The sequence below is a fragment of the Podarcis muralis genome, chromosome 12 (assembly GCF_964188315.1).
Source record: "Podarcis muralis chromosome 12, rPodMur119.hap1.1, whole genome shotgun sequence".
Classification (NCBI taxonomy): domain Eukaryota; kingdom Metazoa; phylum Chordata; class Lepidosauria; order Squamata; family Lacertidae; genus Podarcis; species Podarcis muralis.
This window is the reverse complement of record NC_135666.1, coordinates 50,241,513-50,265,771: the sequence shown is the minus strand read 5'-3', so window position 1 is coordinate 50,265,771 and position 24,259 is coordinate 50,241,513.

The following is a 24,259-nucleotide window of genomic DNA, read 5'->3' as shown; positions in this document are numbered from 1 at the left end:
GGGTATGGTTAGCGGCCCAAGCGGTGCCGGCCAAGTCGTTAGCTAAGAAGAAGCTAGGGCACAAGCAGCTAGGGCCATACCAAGTTGAGGCCAGGATCAATCCCGTAGCATTTCGACTGGCCCTCCCCGAAGGTTCTAGAATGCACCCGGTCTTTCATAGGTCGGTGCTCACCCCCTACAAGGCCCCACACAGATTTCAGGAGTCAGGGACGGCACCAGAACCACGCAGAGAGTCACCCAAGAGGGGGAGGTCACCTAGGGCCGAACCAATCAACGAGGTCACAGAGATTCTGGACTCGAGATGGGGAGAAGAGGGAGTAGAATATTTTCTCGCCAGAGAGGGTACCCCAGCCAGCGCCAACAGTTGGGTGCCGGACTACGCTTTGGACGAGCCTCTTCTCAAGGACGAGTTCCATGCCCTTTTCCCACACAGGCCCATGCCAGCAGAGTACTTTGACGACTGGCTTTTTACGCCCACACTTTCAGCCAGCACTTTCCGGGGGTTTTCTTCCACGGAGGAGGGAACGCCAGAGTCGAGCCCCCCCAGGGGATCGTGCTCGGGGGTGGAGACGGAACCCTCTTATTGGTGGGACGAGCAACCAGAGGAGGACTGGCGCAGGAGGTGGAGGGAGGGGCCTTGGCCAACAGCACCGGACGAAGTAACAATGGGAGAAGAGACCGAGAACACCTTGGGAGACGAACCTGAGTTCGAGCACACATACACTGAGCTGGAAGCAAAGGAGATCGAAGTAGACGAACTGTATCCAGCATCTACCCCCGCAGAGACGCGGCTCCCAAAACCTGCGCCCGACGGGCGGGAGGGGGGAAGGGGGGGCTTCGAGGGGGGGATGGATGTCAGGGGTTCAGGGAGTGAGGCACAGATGAGGGAGGAGACTGAGAGCGAGGGGGAAGAATCCAGGAACGAGGAGGAGGAGGATGACAATGACTTGAGGGCTTCCATGAGTCTCTCAAGTGAATCGGAGGATTCCCAAAAGGGGGCGCCCCTGGTCAGGCCAAGGGGAGCCACAGGGGGGACTCGTCAGGAGCAGGGGAGCAGCAGGGAAACCCCGAGTGGGAGTGGGAGATCGGGGCAGGCTTCCCAGCCGGAACGGAGTGAAGAGGGTGGAGTTCCCAGTGTGACAGGCGGAGCAGAGCAGGAAGCAGAGAGGGGAAGTAGATCGGGGCAAGACGTCCTGCCGGAAGGGGCGGAGAGTAGTACAGAGAGTAGTATAACTGTCAAGAGGAAGGTCAGGGGTAGCGAACGCGCGCCAAGTTCAAATGTGGAGGCGCGCGGAAATGCGGAGAGCCCGGAGGAGGAGCCTGGTCCCAAAGCACGGAGGAGGGGGGAGCAGGCATCTGGGGACTCAGCGTCAGGGGAAAGCAGGAGGGAAGGAACCCAGGGGGGCAGAAAGACCCTGCGGAAAAGGAAGGACAGGAAGAGGTGGACCAGCACAAGCCTCTTAAACTGGTGTAGAGGCGGGACTGATTCAGAGGGGACTTCAGCGGTCTAAGCATAACAGACGTGGGGCTGCGCGCCTCGGCTGTGGAACAAACAATGTACTTCAATAAAGACTTTTGTAAATAAAGTGGACTTGGCGTTGGTCTCTTGTGAGCTGGGACCTGAGGCGGCCCTGACAGCTATGTTTGTACTTTGATTTGTAGAACAACAACAAGAAAAAGTTTATTAAGGGGGTCTACTGAGACCCCCACAGAATTTTCAAGCAGCTGAAATTTTCAACTGATATTCGTGGGGTGGGAAGTGTGTTCGAGAGCTGCTGCCCCAAACCTTTTCCCCAGGTGGTATTTTTTTAAAAACACACACGCACACATCAGAATTAAAGTGTGTACCAAGTTAAGCAGGTTTAAGTGTGCGGTGGGCAAATAAGCTTAAGGATTAAACAGGCTAAATCGTTTCTACAGCTTTATAAGCTATGATGTTTTCTCTTTCTATTTGCTTTGCTTATAAAAGTTCAAACACTAACTATCGGGGTTAAGGTATTTTAATTGCCTGGGCTGTGTACTGAAGCAGTTTCTCATCAGCAGTTTCACAGTAGGCACTTGTTAATAGTTTTCTTCTCGTTGTATAAAATAAGATGTCGTCGTGAGAGATCAAATAGTTTGTTCTTCCTTGGCTGCAGCTGCTATGAATGAGTGGACTCCCAAACTGTAATCCAAAACCAGATGCAAAACACAAAATTTGATGGGTTGGAAAACGAAGCCCTTGTTTTATTAAAAGGAGGCAAATGCATCTAAATGGGCACATCACGGACAAGAAACCCTTAAGGATCTATTAAATATTGAGACAATCTAGCTTGTGGTGGGTCAACAGCTTTCATAAGGCTCTTTAGTCTTGGGCTAGCTTACATACATTCCTTGAAACAAATTCTTTGCATGCCCTAAAGATGTCTGGATTCTGACATCTGGGAATGTTTTAGAGACAGTCGTTTTACATATGCCAAGTTACTATCGAATGTCATGAATGTACTCCTGTTTCCAGCGATTTGCTATTTGCCGTTTAGTGCCAACTTGGAATGGTACGGTTCATGAGCCAGAAATGAATTTTGTTTCTCTCGCAGCTACTGCTTATTTAATTAGCCCGTACAGTGGACAGTTCTTGGCTTTACACCCTGATCCGAATGTTACTTACTTGGAAGTCAGTTCCATTCATTTCAAGGGAACATACTTCCAAGTACGGCACTATAGCAGGAAGGGGAAATCTGCAGACCTTGGGATGTTATTGGACTACAGTTCCCATCATTCCTGACAACTGGCCATGCTGGCTTGGGCTGAAGGCAGTAATATCTGGACTCGGCTCAGGACTGCAATACCTCTTTCCATACAAACCTGCCCGGACCCTGAGATCATTTTCTGTGGCCCTTCATTTTGTGCCTCCTCCTCAAGAGGTCCAGAGGCTGGCAACACGAGAACAGGGCCTTCTCTGCAGTGGCTCCCCATCTGTGGAACGCTCTCCCAAGGGAAGTTCGCCTGGTGCTTTCATTATGCACCTTTAGGTGCCAGGCAAAAATGTTCCTTTTTAACCAGACCTTTGGTTGATCCGATTTACATCCTAGGCCCTTTAAAAAAATAGTGGAGTTTTTTTGGGGGGGGCTATTGGGTTGTTGTTTTTATTTTTATTACGTCTTTTGTGGTTTTATATCTTGATTTTATGACCCCTGGGTTTAGGGTGGGATACAAATTCAATAAATAATAATGATAATAGGTTCCCCATTCTTGTGCTATAGTAATTTCCCACAGCAACTACTGCCACTGCCGCTCTTAAATGAAACATGAACACAGCGTCGCCTTTAAGTGATATGTGCCACATATCATCTAGTTTAGCTCAAACTCTATAAACAAAAGAAATGAAAACAAAACTCCGTTTTTTTATTAGAGGGTAACTAAATGGTTTCTTATCACTTCTCCAATGACAATGTGTCTCAGCGTTTGATTGAAGGGAGATGAGCTGGAAATAAAAAAGAGAGGAAATTTAAAGCCCTGTCTTGTTGCAGAAGTTTAATTTAACTGGCTTGTCACTCTTGCTTTGGTAATAATGGTCCTATCGTGCTTTTCGAAGAGTAAATGTTGAATAAAAAGTGGACTCCAGGCATTTGTCATTCTGTAATTCATTGCAGAAACCTGTGAGTTTTATTGTGTCAAATTAGTCTTTTGTTAGTAGTTTTAAATTGTGCTTTAATTTTCTTTTAGAAAACCCTTAAATGCAATTTCTCCCTTAAACAATAGCTTTCTTGGAAGCTTAAAAAATGCCTTACCTTTTTGTCCTTTCTTTACTTTGTTGAGGACTAATTATTTTGCTTTAATAAGGGATTTGCATAGTGATATAAGGCTGGAGATTCAATTTTTTACGCATAACTCTACAAACAGGAGGGCGCTTTTCACATTGTCACCAGCACAAAAAGAAGACTTAACCAGTCGAAAATGCAAAATGCACATGATCACATGTGCCCTAGTCTCCAAGCAGTGAGATGCTTCATACCTCGGATTTGGAATGAAGGTCACTGGAGATGGTGGTGTCTTTGTGAGATATGGTTCTATTTACATATATAGTCAGGCAGAACATAAGACAAAAGGACTCACAGCATTAATGGGACTATTGCAGTGGTTTCCAAGCAATGTGTCGTGGCACCCTGGGGTGCCTTGAAGGATGGTCAGGGGTGCCGCAGGCAACAAAGGCCTCTGCCCCTCTTTCCTTCCCTCCCTTCCTCTGATGCCCTCTTGTCTCTGGCTACAAGCTCCCCAGGTGAATGGTGCCTCTGGGACTGGCCAGCGGGTGCTTCCCGGGCTCCTGTGGGGCAGTGTGAGGAGGCACATCTCTTTGGGGCGGAGGGGGGCAGCTCAGAGACCAGGGGTGGCTGCCCAGAGGACCCCCAAGGAGAGGGGAGAGGAGAGGAGGCTGAGGGAACACTCCACAAGGGAGGGTGTTCGAAAAAGGGCGTGAGACTGCCGGCTCTGCAGGCAAGGGGTGACATAACTGGGTTCCTGAGCCCCACAGGAGTGCTGCAGGAAGAATGTAGTTGGTCAGGGGAGACGTGGACTCAAAAAGATTGAAAACCTCTGGGCTTTTCAGGAACGTGCCCCCCCCATACCAAGAGAGTCAGCCTCGGAAATTGAGGTGAGTGAGGAAGAGGCTGACCCTATAGCTGAGAGCTGTCTGTCTGATTTTAAAGAGAACAGCCCGGGTCCCCTCCTTTCCAGGGAAGAAGTGGTTAGTTCCCAAGGGGAGGAAGAGTTGGATGTTGACCAAGGCGTTGCCAGGCAACCAGCAGAAAAGGCGATGTCAGAGGCTGAATCTTCTGAGGAAGAGGTACCTCAGCCTTGCAGTCCAAAAACATGGAGATTAGAGAGGCTCCGAGAGAAGCGGAAAGGAAGGAGACGAAAGGTGGGATTTTGCCGTTCTTCCTGTTGGGAAAGGAACGATGAGTCAGTCTGAGCAACTAAATTAATGGCAGCATGTCATGCTCTGCATGTGTTTTTCTTTTAAATAAACTTGTATAAAACTGACGGAGAGTCCTTGCTACTTTATCAGGCTGCTCTCCTTATATAATAATCCTTATTAATAGTTCTTATTATAGAACTATTGTGATTGGGTTAAAGCCCTCTCCCTCAACAGTCTTAACCCAGCTCCCCCCTCCCAACGCTCACTCTTGTGTTCACACTGCCAGCTTAAAATACAGCCAGGTTGTTCTTATTCTGTTTGAAGCTCGGGGGGTTTTGTGGGCAGGAATGCATCAAAATGCATCATTTCCTATGAAACAGCAGGATGAATGCATAGTAGAGATAGATTGTGACTATTGTCATGTATACACTGCTTCCTTAACCAGCAGTGAGGGTGCAGAGTAAATATGGGTGCATGGACAAAACACGTGTATTTAGTGGGGTACCAGCTATGAAGAGTAGGATGAATGCCCTGTCTGGTTTGGCTTCTGCATCTCTGCAAAAGGAATAGTTGTCAGCTTTTAGAGAACCCACTGATTTTACCAGGATCAAACCCAAACATAACATCCAATATATACACACAGCCCCACTTGCCATGAATGGCATCGTCGCGAAGTTTCTCTGAGCTCAAAAGAGGCTGTGTTTTATTGCCATTCTGTTACACGGCTCTAGTTAGGCTCTGATGGATTATTCCACGTGTATAGACAATATTCCATATCTCCCCCATAATGCTTACATCCTGTCCTGTAGTTTTACAGATGTGTTATAGCTGGAAGTATTTTTAAAAAACAACGCGACGGAAAGGACGGGAAACCTAAGTAATCAGGCAGAGGAGCCGCATAATGAACCGCTGTTGCAAACAAAATGAGTTTCTTCGCGAATATGATCAACTGAAATGGTTGCAACAAATCAGAGATTGCTGCAGCACCACTGCAGTTTCGAAGAATTATGTTTAATGGTCATATTTACCAGCACGTACATGATTGTTCCCATCCACTGAGCCTAAACAACTCCACAAGAATTAATTAAGCTTCCCATCATTTTATTTATTTATTTTAAAAAGCTATATATGGGGGTAGGAGGAAAGAATCTTAGTTGCTAACATTGTTCTAGAGAAGAGAAAAAGACAGATGGGCTTGTTGAATTTCAGTGTACAGTGGTGCCTCGCAAGACGAAATTAATTCGTTCTGCGAGTTTTTTCGTCTTGCGAATTTTTTGTCTTGCGAAGCACGGTTTCCCATAGGAATGCATTGAAAACAAACTTGCAAGATGTTTTCGTCTTGCGAAGCAAGCCCATAGGGAAATTCGTCTTGCGAAGCAACTCAAAAAACCAAAAACCCTTTCATCTTGCGAGTTTTTTGTCTTGCGAGGCATTCGTCTTGCGAGGTACCACTGTAGAGTTTCTCCTACAACATAAGTATGGGAAAGAGGACATAATGGGGAAGCTATAAGGGGCGGGTGAGCGGACTGCCACTCTGGCTCTCTCCTTGATTTATTTTCAGGAACTTCTTCATCAGTTGAAGGTGGCCAAAGCTGGTTAGAATGCAGGAGGTGGCTTTCTCTGTGGGGTTGGCCCGACGCAAAAGAGGACTTATCCTGCCCCTTTAATAGCTGTACAGTGGTACCTCGGGTTAAGTACTTAATTCGTTCCGGAGGTCCGTTCTTAACATGAAACTGTTCTTAACCTGAAGCATCACTTTAGCTAATGGGGCCTCCCGCTGCCGCCACGCCACCGGAGCACAATTTCTGTTCTCATCCTGAAGCAAAGTTCTTAACCTGAGGTACTATTTCTGGGTTAGCGGAGTCTGTAACCTGAAGCGTATTTAACCCAAGGTTCCACTGTAGAAGAAGAGAGAATTCCTTGTGTATTTTCCTGCATCATACTTACAATGTGTGTACATCAAATGTGAACGACAGTTTGTACATCTTGAGTACAACTCGTATAACCCTCTCTAGAAAACAATACCCAAGCAGTTAGGTGTCATTTGAAGGCTTAAGGATGCATGTACACCACTGTATGAAATCTCTGTGCAATACCACAAAGGACCACCTCTCTCCATATGAACTGCCCCGGACCCTGAAATCACGATCTGAGGCCCTTCTTCATGTGCCTCCTCCATGAGAGGTCCAGAGGGTGGCAAAACTAGAGCGGGGCCTTTTCTGTGGTGGCTCCCCTTTTGTGGAATGCTCTCCCTACAGCAGAGAGCAAGGCATAAATGTTCCTCTTCAACCAGGCCTTTGCCTGATCGGCATCATTTTTATTGTGTATTTTGTGTTTTTTTTAATATTGTATTTTTATGCTGTGAACCATCCTGAGATCTACGGATGAAGGACGGTATACAAATTTAACAAGCAAACAAACAATTTGCTCTGGGAAACATCCTGATACAACTATAAGTGCTTGACACTGCCCAGATAATGTGAACTACAGTTCTACTCGTTAAGAAACGTAGAATTATTAAGGCTCTCTCAAAGTCTTTAGATTAAAAAGAAAGGAAGAAAGAAAAGTAAACGACACAGATGTAATCCTGTAATCAGTAACAAGGGGGAAATGCAAGATTTACGTATCCTGACATTCAGCTTGGAAAATATTCATGTGTTGTCAATGCCGCTCTAAAAATTCAAGACACACCACAAGTTCAGTCGAGCGTCACAATTCACTCTGAGGTAAACAAAGAAGGCACTTATCTGCCTAAATCTGGACAGCTTCCCTGCGGAGAAAATCATGTACTGTATATTACTGCAGCAGAAGAATGCAAACATTCATCACCCAAAGGTGTGCATTCACCTTCTAGTTCTACAGAGTAAATGGGACGCTTCTGCGTACGAGGGTCTCATTAGACTGCGCTTATTACAGATGTCATCTCAATGGAAGGAAACATCTACTCTGATTTTATAGCCGTAGGGTGCTAGCGCAGAGACTTCTCACCCAGCTACCACAGGGTATAATGGTGCAGCAAAAAACAGCCTCCGACTAGCCCAATACAGGCAGCGTTGTTCGTGTCGCAGTAGTCCGATGGCAAAGATATGTCAACTTTGACGGCTGGGTATTTATTTAGCAAACTCTTATCGTGCTCTTTCAGGGTAGTTCTGCAGTCAGGGTTTTTAACGTTAGGGAAGGGTTAAAGAATAGTTTTGATAACGCAGATGGATACATGATGTCTTGCTTTTTACATTCATAATACTTTGTCTCTTTTATTGATTCATTTTTAATCGTTTTATGCTGCTATATTGGTGAAGAACTGCTCATGTAGTGTTTCTGTGCACCCTGGTTTCCGTCACGGTGTCCCATTGCGCCAGAAGCGGTTTAGTCCTGCTGGCCACATGACCCAGAAAGCTGTCTGTGGACAAACGCCGGCTCCCTCAGCCTGAAAGCGAGATGAGTGCCACAACCCCATGTTGTTGTTGTTTAGTCGTTTAGTCGTGTCCGACTCTTCATGACCCCATGGACCAGAGCACGCCAGGCACTTCTGTCTTCCACTGCTTCTCGCATTTTAGTCAAATTCATGCTGGTAGCTTCAAGAACACTGTCCAACCATCTCGTCCTCTGTCGTCCCCTTCTCCTTGTGCCCTCCATCTTTCCCAACATCAGGGTCTTTTCCAGGGAGTCTTCTCTTCTCATGAGGTGGCCAAAGTATTGGAGTCTCAGCTTCAGGATCTATCCTTCCAGTGAGCACTCAGGGCTGATTTCCTTAAGAATGGAGAGGTTTGATCATCTTGCAGTCCATGGGACTCTCAAGTGTCTCCTCCAGCACCATAATTCAAAAGCATCAATTCTTCGGCGATCAGCCTTCTTTATGGTCCAGCTCTCACTTTCGTACATCACTACTGGGAAAACCATAGCTTTAACAACCCCATAGCCGCCATTGATTGGACTTAACCATCCAGGGGTCCTTTACTTTTTATGTAGTGTTTTACCTTTTATTTTACCGCATTCAAACTTGGGCCTGCCTCCAATGGTATTCGAGGGTATTCAAATTAAATTTGAAAGACTGATATGTGCAGATAACAAAGGACACAGAGAGATGGAGGGAGAATTTAAATCAGCCCCCCCAAAAAAACCCTGGCCTCCAGATGTTTTGGGACTACATTTCCCATCATCCCTGACCACTGGTCCTGTTAGCTACGGATGATGGGGGTTGTAGTCACAAAACATCTGGAGGGCTGAGTTTCCCTATGTCTGATTTAAATGTTACACCAGAGGGTGGAGTAGAGCAACTAGCGACCAGCAGGGAAAGAAACATCATTTTGGAAAATGCTGTGGTTCGGTATTACTTACATTTGACGGAAAAAAGTGTGGCTTCTGATTGGCTGCAGGAAGAACGTTCGCAAACTGGAACAGTCATTTCCAGGTTTGGGCGCCAAAACGTTCGAGAACTAAGCTGTTCGGAAACCAAGATACGACCGTATCTAATATCATTCTAATGGGGGAAATGTTAAACAAGTTAGTGTAGACCCAGCCGTAGTGTATGTATGCTTCTCAGGGTGGCTTGCATTAATTTAAAACCACAGCATCAATATTATACTCAGTAAAATAAAATGCAGTAAAGATGCAACATAAGAAGAGACTGTAGAAAAAAAGAAAGGTAATTGGCAAGGCAACAGCCTGCCAAAAAAAAAAAAAAGTCACCAACATTTGTGACAACAGCCAGCCAGAGATGGACTCTACCCTGCTTTATAAGGTGTGTTCCACAATTTGGTTCCAGCCACTGAATGTCTCCACTGCTTTTCAACATCAGCCAATGGTTGGTGGTACCCAGAGGCAACCGCCATGACTCCCATCTTAGGTGAGACACAGAGAAAGGCCTTTTCATCTGATCTGAAGGAGCAGGCAGGTTGGTAAGGAGGATATAGTTTCAAATTGGATGAGGGACCGCATGTTGAAATTCCTACATTGCTCGGGGTTGGGCTAGATGACCCTTGGGATCCCTTCCAACTCTAGAATTCTAGAATTTTATGATTCTTCAGTGCTGCAGTCGCAGGTCCCATGATTCCAGTCTCAGCCCAGAATACACCCTGTCTTTCTTCATCATCATCTTTGGCGATCACTTGTAGTCGAGTAAGATTGTCTTCCGTAAACACAGTCTTAACAGTGAGTCCGTAAGTGACTGTGGAGGCCAATTCTGGATCCACACGTCCTTCCACAGTGCGGACATAGGTTTCTACGCAGGAGTTGATCATGGTGTGGATTTGCCAAGTGTGCCTTCCTCCTAGCACATTTTCCTCTTGCGTCCTGAGTTCGAGTGTCTTCAAAGCCCACAACACCTTTGGTAAAGGCTGTTCTCCAATTGGAGCACTCGAAGGCCAGTGTTTCCCAGTTGTCGGTGTTTATACTACATTTTTAAGATTTGCCTTGAGAGAGTCTTTGAACCTCTTTTGTTGACCACCAGCATTACGCTTTCCATTTTTCAGTTCGGAATAGAGTAGTTTCTTTGGAAGACAATCATCAGGCATCCACACAACATCACCAGTATACAGTGGTACCTCGGGTTACATACGCTTCAGGTTACATTCGCTTCAGGTTACAGACTCCGCTAACCCACAAATATTACCTCAAGTTAAGAACTTTGCTTCAGGATGGGAACAGAAATCGTGCTCTGGTGGCGCAGCGGCAGCGGGAGGCCCCATTAGCTAAAGTGGTGCTTCAGGGTAAGAACAGCTTCAGGTTAAGAACGGGCCTCCGGAACGAATTAAGTTCTTAACCCAAGGTACCACTGTAGTCCCTGTAGCCTAGCCTTGAGACCCAAGGCCATCTAGTGAGGTCAGCTGAGCCAAGTTTGATGTATGATTCTGTGTTTAAAGTGGGGACTTTCCACTGGCCGAAACAGGTCTTGGGCTTCTTTCCACGGACCAACGCTGGAATCTCAAGTCTCAGCTCTTGTTTCCAGTGATTTCGGCTTCAAAAGGAAGCACTGGCTCCTTTGCAGCAGCTACAGAAGAGGTGTATTTACTAAACCATTGCTGGCATGCTTTTTTTTTCCTTGGGAGGAGTCAAGACCAACTTTTTCTTGGCTGGGCTCCCCATGCCCTTTAAACAGCTGCACCACAAGCAGAAGTTATGTCAGGGAAGTTTGGTTTGCCATTTGGATGCAGTGATCGGGATATCTCAGCATCATTTGCCAGCCCAAGTCTCTGCTACCAACCCAACTGGTACAAGAGGCTATAGGGTCAGCTGATTGTCATTCAGGCATGGGGATGCTAATTTTTAAATTAAGTTTCCCCAAATTTCACACATACATTTCAATACATAATAAAACCTTTTTCCATTTCCCATCCCCTTTTCCATCCCCTTTTGTATTTCGCTCCCTGTTCTGCCCCCCCATCTTCTGTCTCTTAAACCGTAACGAAACTACGATAACCTTCAATCCCTTCTGTCGATCATAGCTCGAATCCTGCTCACATGTTCATCATATAATAGTATTTCTTCTTGTTGTTGTTGTTTAGTCGTTTAGTCGTGTCCAACTCTTCGTGACCCCATGGACCAGAGCATGCCAGGCACTCCTGTCTTCCACTGCCTCCCGCAGTTTGGTCAAACTCATGCTGGTAGCTTCGAGAACACTGTCCAACCATCTCGTCCTCTGTCGTCCCCTTCTCCTTGTGCCCTCCATCTTTCCCAGCATCAGTGTCTTCTCCAGGGAGTCTTCTCTTCTCATGAGGTGGCCAAAGTATTGGAGCCTCAGCTTCAGGATCTGTCCTTCCAGTGAGCACTCAGGGCTGATTTCCTTAAGAATGGATACGTTTGATCTTCTTGCAGTCCATGGGACTCTCAAGAGTCTCCTCCAGCACCATAATTCAATGATGATCATAATTCTGATGATCATCTTCCAAAGCAACTACTCTATTCTCAAATCCCTTGCCCAGTGTGTCATTACAGATTTAACCTGTTGGTACCTACAATTCCTAATAAGAAGGCTTCTGGTTGTTGTTTTTTACAAAAGTTATTTTAAACTTTTTTTCAGTTCATTGTATATCATTTCCCAGAAAGCCTTTATTACCTTACACGACCACCACATATGATAAAAGGTACCTTCTTTTTCTTTGCATTTCCAGCAGGTATTTGTACTTGTTTTATACATTTTTGCTAGCTTACTAGGAGTCAAATACAACCGATACATCATTTTCATATAATTTTATTTCAGCGTACAACATGCCGTAAATTTCAAATCTGTTTTCCACAACCTTTCCCAATCTGCAATCTGAATATTATGCCTCAGATCCCTTGCCCAGGGTGTAATTACAGATTTAACCTGTTCATCTCCTTCTCACATTTCTAGAGCAGTTGCTGGGATAGGAACCAGGGAAAACCGGCTTTTTTCTCATATCGGCTGTGCGATGGCTGTGTCCCGTCATCATGGCACCAGCCTGGCTTTGTTTTCTATATTTTATCACTCCTGCCTATTTTCCTGTAAGTTGTCGGGCCACATGGCGCCACAACACACTGAGGTGGGTCTGATAATCCTGTTTCGTGTGTGTGCAAGAGTGCTTGTAATGTCAATGAAGCCTTACAGCTGTAATCGAAACGTAGAGTGCTTATCATCCCCAACCTCTTTGAGTACAAATATTATGCGGCGTGATTAAAGATAACTGCTATAGTAAACATTATGAATTAATTGGATGACACATTCCAGGGTTATGGATGGGAAATAATGTGAAGTTACCAGCTTTTGAAATTCCAGCTGTCTGAGCACCAGAAATGACCATACAGTGGTACCTCGGGTTACATACACTTCAGGTTATATACGCTTCAGGTTACAGATTCCACTAACCCAGAAATAGTACCTCAGGTTAAGAACTTTGCTTCAGGACGAGAACAGAAATTGTGCGCCGGCGGCGCAGCGACAGCAGGAGGCCCCATTAGCTAAAGTGGTGCTTCAGGTTAAGAACAGTTTGAGGTTAAGTACGGACCTCCGGAACAAATTAAGTACTTAACCCGAGGTACCACTGTATTATTAAATTGCTGCTGGATGGGGGGCGGGGTTGAGAACTGACAGGAGAACCAGAAAGTGTCTGTTCCATTTTCACCTGAAAACACCTTGGCATATTTCAGTGAAATTTTCATTTTCCTCAAATTTTCTTCTATTTCCCATCCAAACGTGAGACAGAATTTTGCACAGCGTCCAAAGTCTCAGGGAGCAGAGCTTAAGGAAGCTGCCCAGTATTGGAGCAAAGTTGCTGTGCAATTATTGCGCTGCACAGATCAGGGAAATTTCCAGCCGGATTGAGATCATGTTTAGGCAGTCGTTCCCCCTCTCTATATTTCCCCTAGACCTAGCGGCTAAGAGCCCTGCCCCTAACTCCGCCAAGAGTCCCATGGATTTGGGATGCTGAGTGCTAACCAACAGTTTACATAGACACTTTCAAGAAGCACAGATCTGCCTGAGACTGTGAATATTGTGTCCCAGACTTGGGGTGAAAAGCAGAAGCGCTTTGGATTTTCGTGTGATCTGCTGAAATCAAAGCCTGCTAACGTACAGCATTTTCCATTTTTGGGCTAACAAAACACGGGCCACAGTAGTAGCATACATAAATAACCTTTTTTGGCAGCTGGGAATTTCCATCTGGATTATCCCCAACAAAAAGGACTCTGTTTGGGTTTTTTTTTTTTTTAAGTATTATTAAACATTTTTTCATTAATTCATTATGAATTATTTCCCAATACTCTTTTACAGGCCCACCACATATGAAGGAACCACTTTCTTGACTGTTGGACCCACTCTTGTCCGTTTAGTCCATCGGAGCCTGTCTTCACATGCAGGAAGAATCCCAAACTCACCAAGAGTTTGAAACCAACAAACATATCCAATGTCAGGAATGAGCCAGCTCCCAGCGAAGGTTTGCAGCCAACTGCAGAAAGCAGCCAGGAACAGAGAAGCTTTGATGTTAGTCAGACAGGGGAGAGTCAGCAGCTGCAGACTTTGGCTCTGCCTGACCTTAACGGGCAGGCTGATAAGGCAGTAGCTAAGAGCAGGCTGGAACACAGCCAAAGCTCTCCAGAAGCTCAAATAGGCGCAGACAGACACAGAGAGAGTCTATCGGAAATGGAAGGGGTTGGAGATGATCTAATCAGTCCAAGGAGTAGGCGAATGGGAGGGCTTTTAGACAGGAAGTAAAACAAAAGACGTAAGGTGTGAAAGTTCAATATATTCTGTAGACACAGGAAGCAGTCTTCAGAAGGGTCATCTTGAATGATAATGCCGGCAGCTGCATTAGAGCTGTCCAGAGCTAGCTGGGGTTTTTTTTTTTGCAATAAATTCTCCTTTTTAATTACCTACGTTTACTGTGTTATCAACTGGGAACCTGGACTCCTGATATCCGACAAGCATACTTTACTGTAACTGCCATATGAGCAGTTCCATAGTTCTGCCCCAAGAACATTCACATTCAAAACCCTTTTTGTTTTCTATTAAATGGGAGTGATTTAAGATTGCGGAACTCCTGACATGAAATCCACCTTTTCCTAGGCCTCACGAAGAAACATTTTGTCTTTCTGTGCCACTAATAGATGTGATAACAATAGCTAGCACAAGCAATCCATGGTGTCACTAGGGCGCGCAGCCTAATGGATGTGAATGAAGGGAAGCAGCAGCCCGTATCATATTGGAGGGTGAAGCAGTTAATTGATCTACCAGTATTCATTCTTCATCAGTGCACTGTCTGCAGAAATCCTCCAAGTCATGTAATTGAGGAGACAGTAGGGATTACAGTCTAAAGTGATAAGCATGGATGGAAAGCCTGAGACGGCAGCAATCAATGCTGGCGAGGCACCTTCTCCCCCAAACCCCTGTAGACTGAAGAGAGTTAAAGATTTGAGATGCCAAGTATTGACACCACTTCTCCACGAAAAGCCATCCCAGTACACTTCCTAGTTCTGGATACAAGGCACTTCAAAGGAAGGAATCGCATAAATCACTTGCATTTATCCTGTGGCGCTGTGGTCTAAACCACCGAGCCTCTTGGGCTTGGCGATCGGAAGGTTGGCGGTTCGAATCCCCGCGACAGGGTGAGCTCCCGTTGCTCTGTCCCAGCTCCTGCCAACCTAGCAGTTCGAAAGCACGCCAGTGCAAGTAGATACAGTGGTACCTTGGGTTAAGTACTTAATTCGTTCTTAACCCGAAACTGTTCTTAACCTGAAGCACCACTTTGGCTAATGGGGCCTCCTGCTACCGCCGCACCGCCGGAGCACAATTTCTGTTCTCATCCTGAAGCAAAGTTCTTAACCTGAGGTACTATTTCTGGGTTAGCAGCGTATGTAACCTGAAGCGTATGTAACCTGAGGTACCACTGTAAATAGGTACTGCTGCAGTGGGGAAGGTAAACAGCATTTCTGTGTGCTCTGGTTTCTGTCACAGTGTTCCGTTGTGCCAGAAGCTGTTTAGTCCTGCTGGCCACATGACCCGGAAAGCTGTCAGTGGACAAACTCCGGCTCCCTCAGCCTGAAAGCAAGATGGGAGCCACAACCCCAGAGTCGCCTTTGACTGGTCCAGGGGTCCTTTACCATTACCTTTTTTATCTTGCTTGGGAATGGATTATTGTACGAGTCACGTTTAAGATCTCACCGGTTTCGTGAAAAACTCAGCTTCATATTTTTTTGAAAATTTGGGTGGGTGGGTGGGGAACACCGCCACCACTATAAGCATAGCTGTCAACTTTTCCCTTTTCTTGAGAGGAATCCTATTCGGAATAAGGGAATTTCCCTTAAAAAAAGGGAAACGTTGATAGCTATGACCATAAGAGTCCAAAATTGAGCTACTGAGGGTGCATATTTTCCACAGTCACTGTTTTCTATGCCAGTTTCATCAATCTTGAGTAATTTCCCCTTTTAGAATCTACATTCTGTGTTTACTATTTCAAACAGGATCCCTGAACACAAAATGCCAACGTGAAAAGGTTGTGTGGTGTTCTGCACCCTGGTCTCACCCTCTGTTTCCCCATCCATGCTGATTCTCCCTGCTCTTTGCCTCTGAAGATGCTCAGAAGCACACACACACACACACACACACACACACACACACACACAGCGCACACACACGGAAACCTGCATTTTCAGGATTCCAGGATTTCAGAGAGGCTTCAAAGTGTTCCTTTTTTTAACATTGTTATTGGAAATTCAAAAAGTACATAATTACATGTGCACTAAACATGGTGAGATGTAAAGAAAAGAGAGAAAAAGAAGAAGAGAAACAGAACCCGTGTAGAAGGGAAAATAAAAGGGGAGGGGGGGAACCTAAAACTGTATATTGTACGAAGTTGTTATTGTACTTCACCAGATCTTAACCTATTACAGTATTTGTAAGAATGGATTCCAAATATCACTGGATTTGTCCATGGCAAGTCTGCCTTTATATGCAAGTTGTTCGTATGTTGCAAGTTGTATAAGTCTTCAATCCAATCGTAGAAGGGAGCCACATTTTTATTTTTCCAGTTCATCAGTATCAGTCTTTTTGCTGTGATTAGGGCATGGAGAGTCCACTCGTATTTTCCTTTCATAAGGTTCCATGTGCTGGGTATATCATTCAAGAGGATGTTTTGCTCTGGAAACGGAAGGTTGTTCTGTGCAGTTCTGTTGATGGTTTCAGTTACCTTCAGCCAAAAATCTTTCAGTACAAGACAATGAAAAAACATATGCTTTAGAGAAGCATTATACCTGTTACATCTCCAATAGACAGCCCTTTTTTAAACAAACGTAATGGGGTCCAGTATATTCTAAATATTGTTTTTCTGTTGTATTAGCCTCAAAGTGTTTCATGAGGGAAAGTTGGGGGAGGAGCAGGCAGGGATGGAGATGATGAGGAAATGGATGGCACACACACCATGTGTACATTGCACTGTGTTGTTGTTTAGTCGTTTAGTCGTGTCCGACTCTTCGTGACCCCATGGACCAGAGCACGCCAGGCACCTCTGTCCTCCACTACCTCCCGCAGTTTGGTCAAACTCATGCTGGTAACCTCGAAAACACTATCCAACCATCTCGTCCTCTGTCGCCCCCTTCTCCTTGTGCCCTCCATCTTTCCCAGCATCAGGGTCTTCTCCAGGGAGTCTTCTCTTCTCATGAGGTGGCCAAAGTACTGGAGCCTCAGCTTCACGATCTGTCCTTCCAGTGAGCACTCAGGGCTGATTTCCTTAAGAATGGATGCTGTCAGGGGCTCAGGAGCAGAGGGACAGGAAAGGGAGGAATTAGAGACCGAGGGGGAGGAATCCGAGGGGGAAGTGAGCGATGAGAGCCGCCCGAGGTCTCTAAGTCTCTCCAGCGAATCGGAGGATTCACAGAAAGGGGCTCCCGTGGTCAGAGCTAGGGGGTTGCCAGAGGGAACACCTCAGGAAGGAGGGGCCAGAGGGGACTCAGAGAGCAGCAGCTGGAAATCGGGACCAGCTTCCCCACCGGAGAGCAGTAGGGGGGAGGAGTCCCAGGCATCGGCATCAGGCAGCTTTCCGTCAGCGGAAGGACATGAGTCAGGGTTAGCCACGCCTGCATCAGAGAGCGAGGAAACGGTCAAAAGGAAGGTCGGAGGCAGCGCGCGCGCGCCAAGTTCAAATGTACAAGAGGGTGGCGCAATGAGCAGCCCGGATAGGGAGCCAGGTCCTAAAGCCCGCCGAAGGGAGGGGGAAGAGTCCGAGGGGTCCGCCTCCGAAGCGTCCAGGAAGGAAGGGACCCCGGGGGGTGGTAGGACCCAGAGGCGGAAGGAGAGACGGAAAAGGTGGAGTAAGGCTAGAGTCTTAAGCTGGTGTACAGGGGGCGGAGACTCAGACGGAGCTTCGCCGGTCTAGTGTCTAGACGTAGAGACGCACGCTAGGGTTTGAAAATGGATAATGTACTTTAATAAAGACTTTTGTATATTACCGCTGGCTAGCGTTGGTCCTCTGTGAGCTGGGACCTGGAGGCAGTCTCTGACAGATGCGTTTGATCTTCTTGCAGTCCATGGGACTCTCAAGAGTCTTCTCCAGCACCATAATTCAAAAGCATCAATTCTTCGGCGATCAGCCTTCTTTATGGTCCAGCTCTCACTTCCATACATCACCACTGGGAAAACCATGGCTTTAACTATACGGACCTTTGTTGGCAAGGTGACGTCTCTACTTCTCAAGATGCTGTCTAGGCCTGTCATTGCCCTTCTCCCAAGAAGCAGGCGTCTTTTAATTTTGTGGCTGCTGTCACCATCTGCAGTGATCATGGAGCCCAAGAAAGTAAAATCTCTCACTGCCTCCATTTCTTCCCCTTCTATTTGCCAGGAGGTGATGGGACCAGTGGCCATGATCTTCGTTTTTTGGATGTTGAGCTTCAGACCATATTTTGCGCTCTCCTCTTTCACCCTCATTAAAAGGTTCTTTAATTCCTCCTCACTTTCTGCCATCAAGGTTGTGTCATCTGCATATCTGAGGTTGTTGATATTTCTTCCGGCAATCTTAATATACATTGCACACAGAGGCATAAATGGATCAGGAGCAGCACTCTTGTGATGGCCTGGAACTCGGGCTTGGACTCGGAACCAGAGGAGACTCAGTCTGCATCGGATCCTTTGCCTCAGGCATCACCTGAACCAAGTCTGGGGCCTGATCCTGAAGAGTTCCAGTCTGCACAGGTTCCCCTGCAACAAACACCAGCTGGGCTGAGTCAGGGGCCTGAGCCTCCCTTGGCTCCAGGTGCGGGGATTACCTCGTTGCCTCCAGCTGGGCCATTGCTTACAGCTGCTCCACTACCGGTTTGGTCAGGGGAGGCTGAGGCGGCCTCTGGGTCTAGTAACCTTCTGACGTCTCCCGAGCTGCAGAGACTGAGGTCTGAGAGAAGGAGAGATCTGAGTACTCGCAGGAGGAGTGCTCGCCTTCAGACGAAACAGGGAGGTGAATCGCCAGGGGATCAGGACCAACCGCTACCCCAACAAAGATAAAAGGCTGTCGGACCCCGCGCCAGGTTGCAGGAGCAATATTGCCGTATGCTAGATCCTGCCTGAGATCCTGTACCTGTCCTTGCCTGGTTTCCTGCCTTTTGTCCTGCCTTGGCCCTGTTGGACTGACTCCCAGTGGAACCTGCAGGTTCTGGACTGGTCCTGGACCTGCTTGGAAAAAGTAATAAAGGCTCTTTGGTTGCACAAGAAATTTCCCACTGAGCCAATAAGGACACTCCAAGTGTCCTTATTTTCCAGGGACAGTTCACACAAATTCTTCCTAAAGACAGCCATACAATACGTTAAATGTTTGTACTGTCCTTTAAAAAAAATGTCTACAACTGGCTTATTGTTTTTATGGATTTATCATGTATCATGTATCTGTATATATGGGCAAGTGTCTTGCATCTTTTCAGATTTCAAAATTAAGCAATTCACCGATTTGTCAGGGAGCCAGCCGTATTACTCATTCATGCAAGATGTCGGTACAGAAATATATCCCAAATTTTGGTTTATGTAAGTGAAGCAAATGTGAGGGTTTGATTTCTACATAACATTTCTAACCACATCTTCCACCTGCTGTTTTGAAGTCTGATCCCACCCCTCAACGCAAGGATGCAATTTGAAGGCAGAGTGTACAAAAATAATTGTACATCTTCTCCTTTGGGGGGGGGGGAAACAAATCCATTTCAGATAATAACCTGCTCCCCTGCCCCCCGCCAATAAAACAGTCAGTCATGTCCTATTTTAAAAGTGCTCGTTTGCACTCACTTGAAGGTGATATTTAATGCTGCACAGCTAGAGTGGTATCAGTCTGCTTTCTGAACCAATTTATTCTGCCCTTGCTGTATATTCAGCTACCATAAACAGCTCCTTTGTAGTTGCCACAAAGTTAAAAACAAGCTATTCAAGGGCTGAAAAGCTGGTACAAGATTATTCCGAAGGGGAAAGAAAAAGATATTGTCCAGTGGTGCCAATTTAAAGGAGGGTCGCAAGATGAAAACTTAAAGTTAAGATTTCGAAGGATATTCTAATAATGAGATCATCTGAAAGATGTACTGTGCTATTGTGCTATTATAGAATTCAAGACATTGCCTTAAAATAATAATGCCCCTTTAAAAACAACAACCAGAATTTGCTTTTGGGATTAAACTCAGCAGGGTGACATAAAAGTAACGAAAAGCCTTGGAAAACTTAGAAAGACAATTCGTGTGAAATGTATCGTTTGGGTTTCAGTAATGAATCCTGTGTTACTTCTGAGCGAACATTTGTTAGATTATGTGGTTAAGATGCGTGTTCATCACTTAATGCCTCCCAATGTCCAATTATTATTTGCACATGTAAAAGAGCCATCAGGGATCTAACAACAGTACAGGGATTTCTCTATCACCTTAAGCAGTTTTCAGTGAAATTGGTAAACACATTTAGCTGTGAGTCTTCAAGTGGCGAGAGATCAAGTGACGTCCACACACAATGTCACTAGCCCTCCTTTTCATATTACCATTGTACATTTACGAACATGGGTTCTTTTCGTATCAGTTGGCACGACACCCAGGATGGGCAAAATTCCCTGTTCCAAATTGCTTGTACCGTTAGGAAAGCTACACACTTTTATTGTCTATTTATATTTTCTTTTAAAAAAAATTAAATTCATTTTAAAATTTAACAATTAGCATCACAAATAAGTCATATTCCTATGCATGTAGGATTCTCTGAATCCCTGGACTTCCCTCCGAGGATTCCATAGTTATTCTTTTCCAATTGCATCATATAATGTTCTCCATATTTTCTTAAAACTCAATTCTCATCATAGGTCTCGTTACATTGCAAGTGTTTTTTAAAACCCTGCCAGTGTTTTTAATTGTTTACAGTGTCCTTTTAAGAAACTTATAATTTCCCCCCATTCTTTATTGAATTTAATGTCCTCTTGATCTCTGATCTTCCCAGTCATTTTTGCCATTTCGGCATAGTCCATCATCTTTATCAGCTATTCTTCTCTTGCAGGTATTTTATCTTCCTTCCATCTTTGGGCTAATAACATCCTCGCGGCTGTGGTAGTGTACATAGACAGTCTTTTCTGCTCCTTTGGTTTTTCTGGAGCTGGAATTCCTAACAGAAGAGCACTCGCACTTTACATTGTGGGTGCCCTTTGTGGGATCACGTGTGGTGCTACAGTTTCCAGGGAGCTTACTGGCAAACTGGGGCTGGGCTGCCTCTCAGTGTTAATTTTTGGAGGTTCATGCCCAGCCTCAGTAATCAAGTTTCTTGCTGGGAGGTGGGGCCAGCCCCATTTATAAATACAGTGGTACCTCGGGTTAAGTACTTAATTTGTTCCGGAGGTCCGTTCTTAACCTGAAACTGTTCTTAACCTGAAGCACCACTTTAGCTAATAGGGCCTCCTGCTGCTGCTGCGGCGCCGGAGCACGATTTCTGTTCTCATCCCGAAGGTACTATTTCTGAGTTAGCGGAGGCTGTAACCTGAAGTGTATGTAACTCGAGGTACCAGTGTAGACGGTGGAGCCGACAATAGCCAGGCAGTTGGCTCTGGAGATTCACCTTCCCTACCCTCCCTTTGTTTAATGTTTCTTGTTTGTGTTGGGATGCTGGCGGGGAGACGGGGGCTTTTGGCAGGCCCCCAGCTGGCTCTAGCCACTAGCTGTCAGCTGTGTGAGCTCCGGTTCCCAGAAGCTGTGCATGCTCTTATCAGCAGAGTGGATAAATCATCGCAACGGAAGTGGCAGACAGAGACATGTGTAAGCATTATTTGCAAGCATTTATTCAGCATAGGAAAAACATGTCTGCTTCCCTTCGTGTCCAGCAAAACAGCAATAGCAAAAGCAATATACAAAACGGAAGTTCCCAGCAGACTTGGGCTGGAAGTAAACAGGCACGTGACACACAACAGTCATGCCTGTCCCTTTTAAGGTGGAACGGAACTATATCCTAACAGTCTGCAGGTTAACTTTTTCTTCCTGTTTAGCGGGCGCTGCTACGGTCTTTGACTGGTTGCTGTTGAAGGACCAGGAAGAAATTTTCCTACATTGGCAGGTTTTGTCTTCCCTGTAGCAATTTGTCACAACTTTGGCGGTTATGGCCTTGGGTGGAATCCTTTAGTCTTTTCTTCCCTATGTGGTGTGTGTGTGTGTGTGTGTGTGTGTGTGTGTGTGTGTGTGAAGTGGTGACTCACCCCCCTGCGGCAGCGATTCCAGGGTTCCCCTCTTAAAAGGGTTATATATATGGGTGACACTGGCCATACACTGAAAGGTCATCAGTGAACTACCCTACCTGCTACACTTACATCTCGCAGAGCACCCCCATATCCCATTTACCCTGATGAGCCCCTGTTTCCCCTGGCTGGGGGGCTGGGAGGGATACCCACCCAAGGCCTAAGCCAAGGTCTTCCTGCATTCGGAAGTTTAATAAAGTTGTGGCCTACTTTTAACTCCATATAACGTTGTCAGAGTATTTATTCCTTCCTCACCACCTGCTCACGCAAAAGCTTCTGGTCTATTTATGTTTTTATTCACCTGTCTTGAGCAGACAATGCTGGAGATGGTGAACATTGTTACTACCCTTCCAGCGCATTCTCAGCTTGGAAGGAGGTCTGCAGAAAAAACCATGGCTATGGAAAGGGGCCACAGCTCTGGGTTTGATCACATGCTTTATGCGCAGAAGATCCCAGGACCACACCTTGGCACCTGGACTTAAAAAGCTCAGGCAGGGGGTGATATGAAGCACCTCTGGCTAAGAACCTGGAGAAGTCCAACTGCCAATCAGAGTAGATGATATTGACCTTCAAGGACAAAGCGTGTTCTCCTTAATAGAGAGCACGTGTCGTGGGGGGGGGGGGTGTCTAGCAGGCCACACCACTGTTGCCGGGCAGATCTGTTTGGATGGCCTCAGGCTGTGATTGGGCAGTTGGGTTTCTGGGGAGATTTTGATGTTGCCAATTTGTGGGTTGGGCCCAAGCTCTTAAATACTGGATACACAGCTTCGAGCGGCCTCTTTGCTGTGTGCACCGGATCACCCTCCCACCCTCCCTGAATTGGGGACTTGCACTTGACCTTGCTATGCCTGCCATGGGGTCGCCTGCTTTGGGGGCAGGGGCCTGGTAGGAATTTTGTCCATTTGGCTGATTGGCTGGTGCCATTTGGTTTTTGCCTACTGCGTAGCAAATCGTCACAACTTGTAAGGTTGCGGTTGGGCATTGGTTAAAAATTTGGTTGGTGGAGGGGTAAGTGCCTACCCCTCCAATGCTGTTGCTGCAAGGGAATTCCGTTAAAGGAATCCAGGGGCTTGCCATGCTTTCGTCCAAATCCCTGGCATGGGGCTTGGGCCGCGCAAGCCCCAGGGAGCATGCGAGGGAGGTGAGGGTCTGGTGCCCAGTTTCATTTCTCCCCAATATTGTTTTCCCTTACTGGCTTCTGCTGGAATCCGGAAGTCGGTTCTGTCCCTGGGCAAGGACAGATCGTCGTAACCAACGCCTAAGCAGCCACTCACATTTATGTATTTAAATAAAGTTGTGGCCAAAATTATGCCAAAAACCTTAAACAATTTTTTGTGTGTGAATTGTGAGTTATTTTGGGGTGGCTTGGGGACTTTGACACGCAAAGAGTTTAGCCTGGTTTAACTCATCTTCATAAGTCTCCGTCCCCTCTTAGCTACTCATTCATTGGCTCCTACTAACCTTGAGTTCCCATTACTGTATATTTCCAGGTTGTTCCAACCGTTGCCTGAGCAACCATGTTTCTCAGTGTTTGTTGCTCTTATTCCTTACTTCCATAAACACACGCTGCTGCTTCTTGCCTCTTCGTTGCATCTGTTCTGACCACTTTCTTCTTGTTATCCTGGTCTCCATCCCAGTCTTGCCCCCTGCATTGGGTCCAGATACATCTCTTGGCTCTAACCTTGGCTCCCCTTCCATTGCATCTGTGAACAGCTTTTTGGCACGGTTTTTCTCAGCTTCCCACCTCAGCCATAGCCTCTGTTCAGGCTCCAGGGCAGCAAATCCTTTGGAAGGATTTTCTCTATCCAAACCTGGAATGGAGCAGCTGGAGTTGCCTGCCCTTGCGATGCATAATTAAGAAATCAAGATTTCTTTGATTAGCAATGTTAATGTTATTACTACTTCTGAATGAGCCACAGGGAAAATGAAGAAAGTCACAGCAAAAAAGGGTCCCAGAATTGTGTGTTAAAACACTCTCTCCATTTAATTTATCAGCACAATCCAATATTTAAAACAAAGAATATGAATTATGGAAGAGAACAAAGGACGCCTGTTAATTTTCCAGTGATGTACAGTAAAATGAAAGCTTTCTTCTAAGAATATGGTGTTCTCGAGGCTCTGTCTGGGGATCTACAGACAAATAGAAATGTCCTTACAGCTTTTCTTTTCCTCATTCTTTATACTGTGCCCTAGCCAGCTT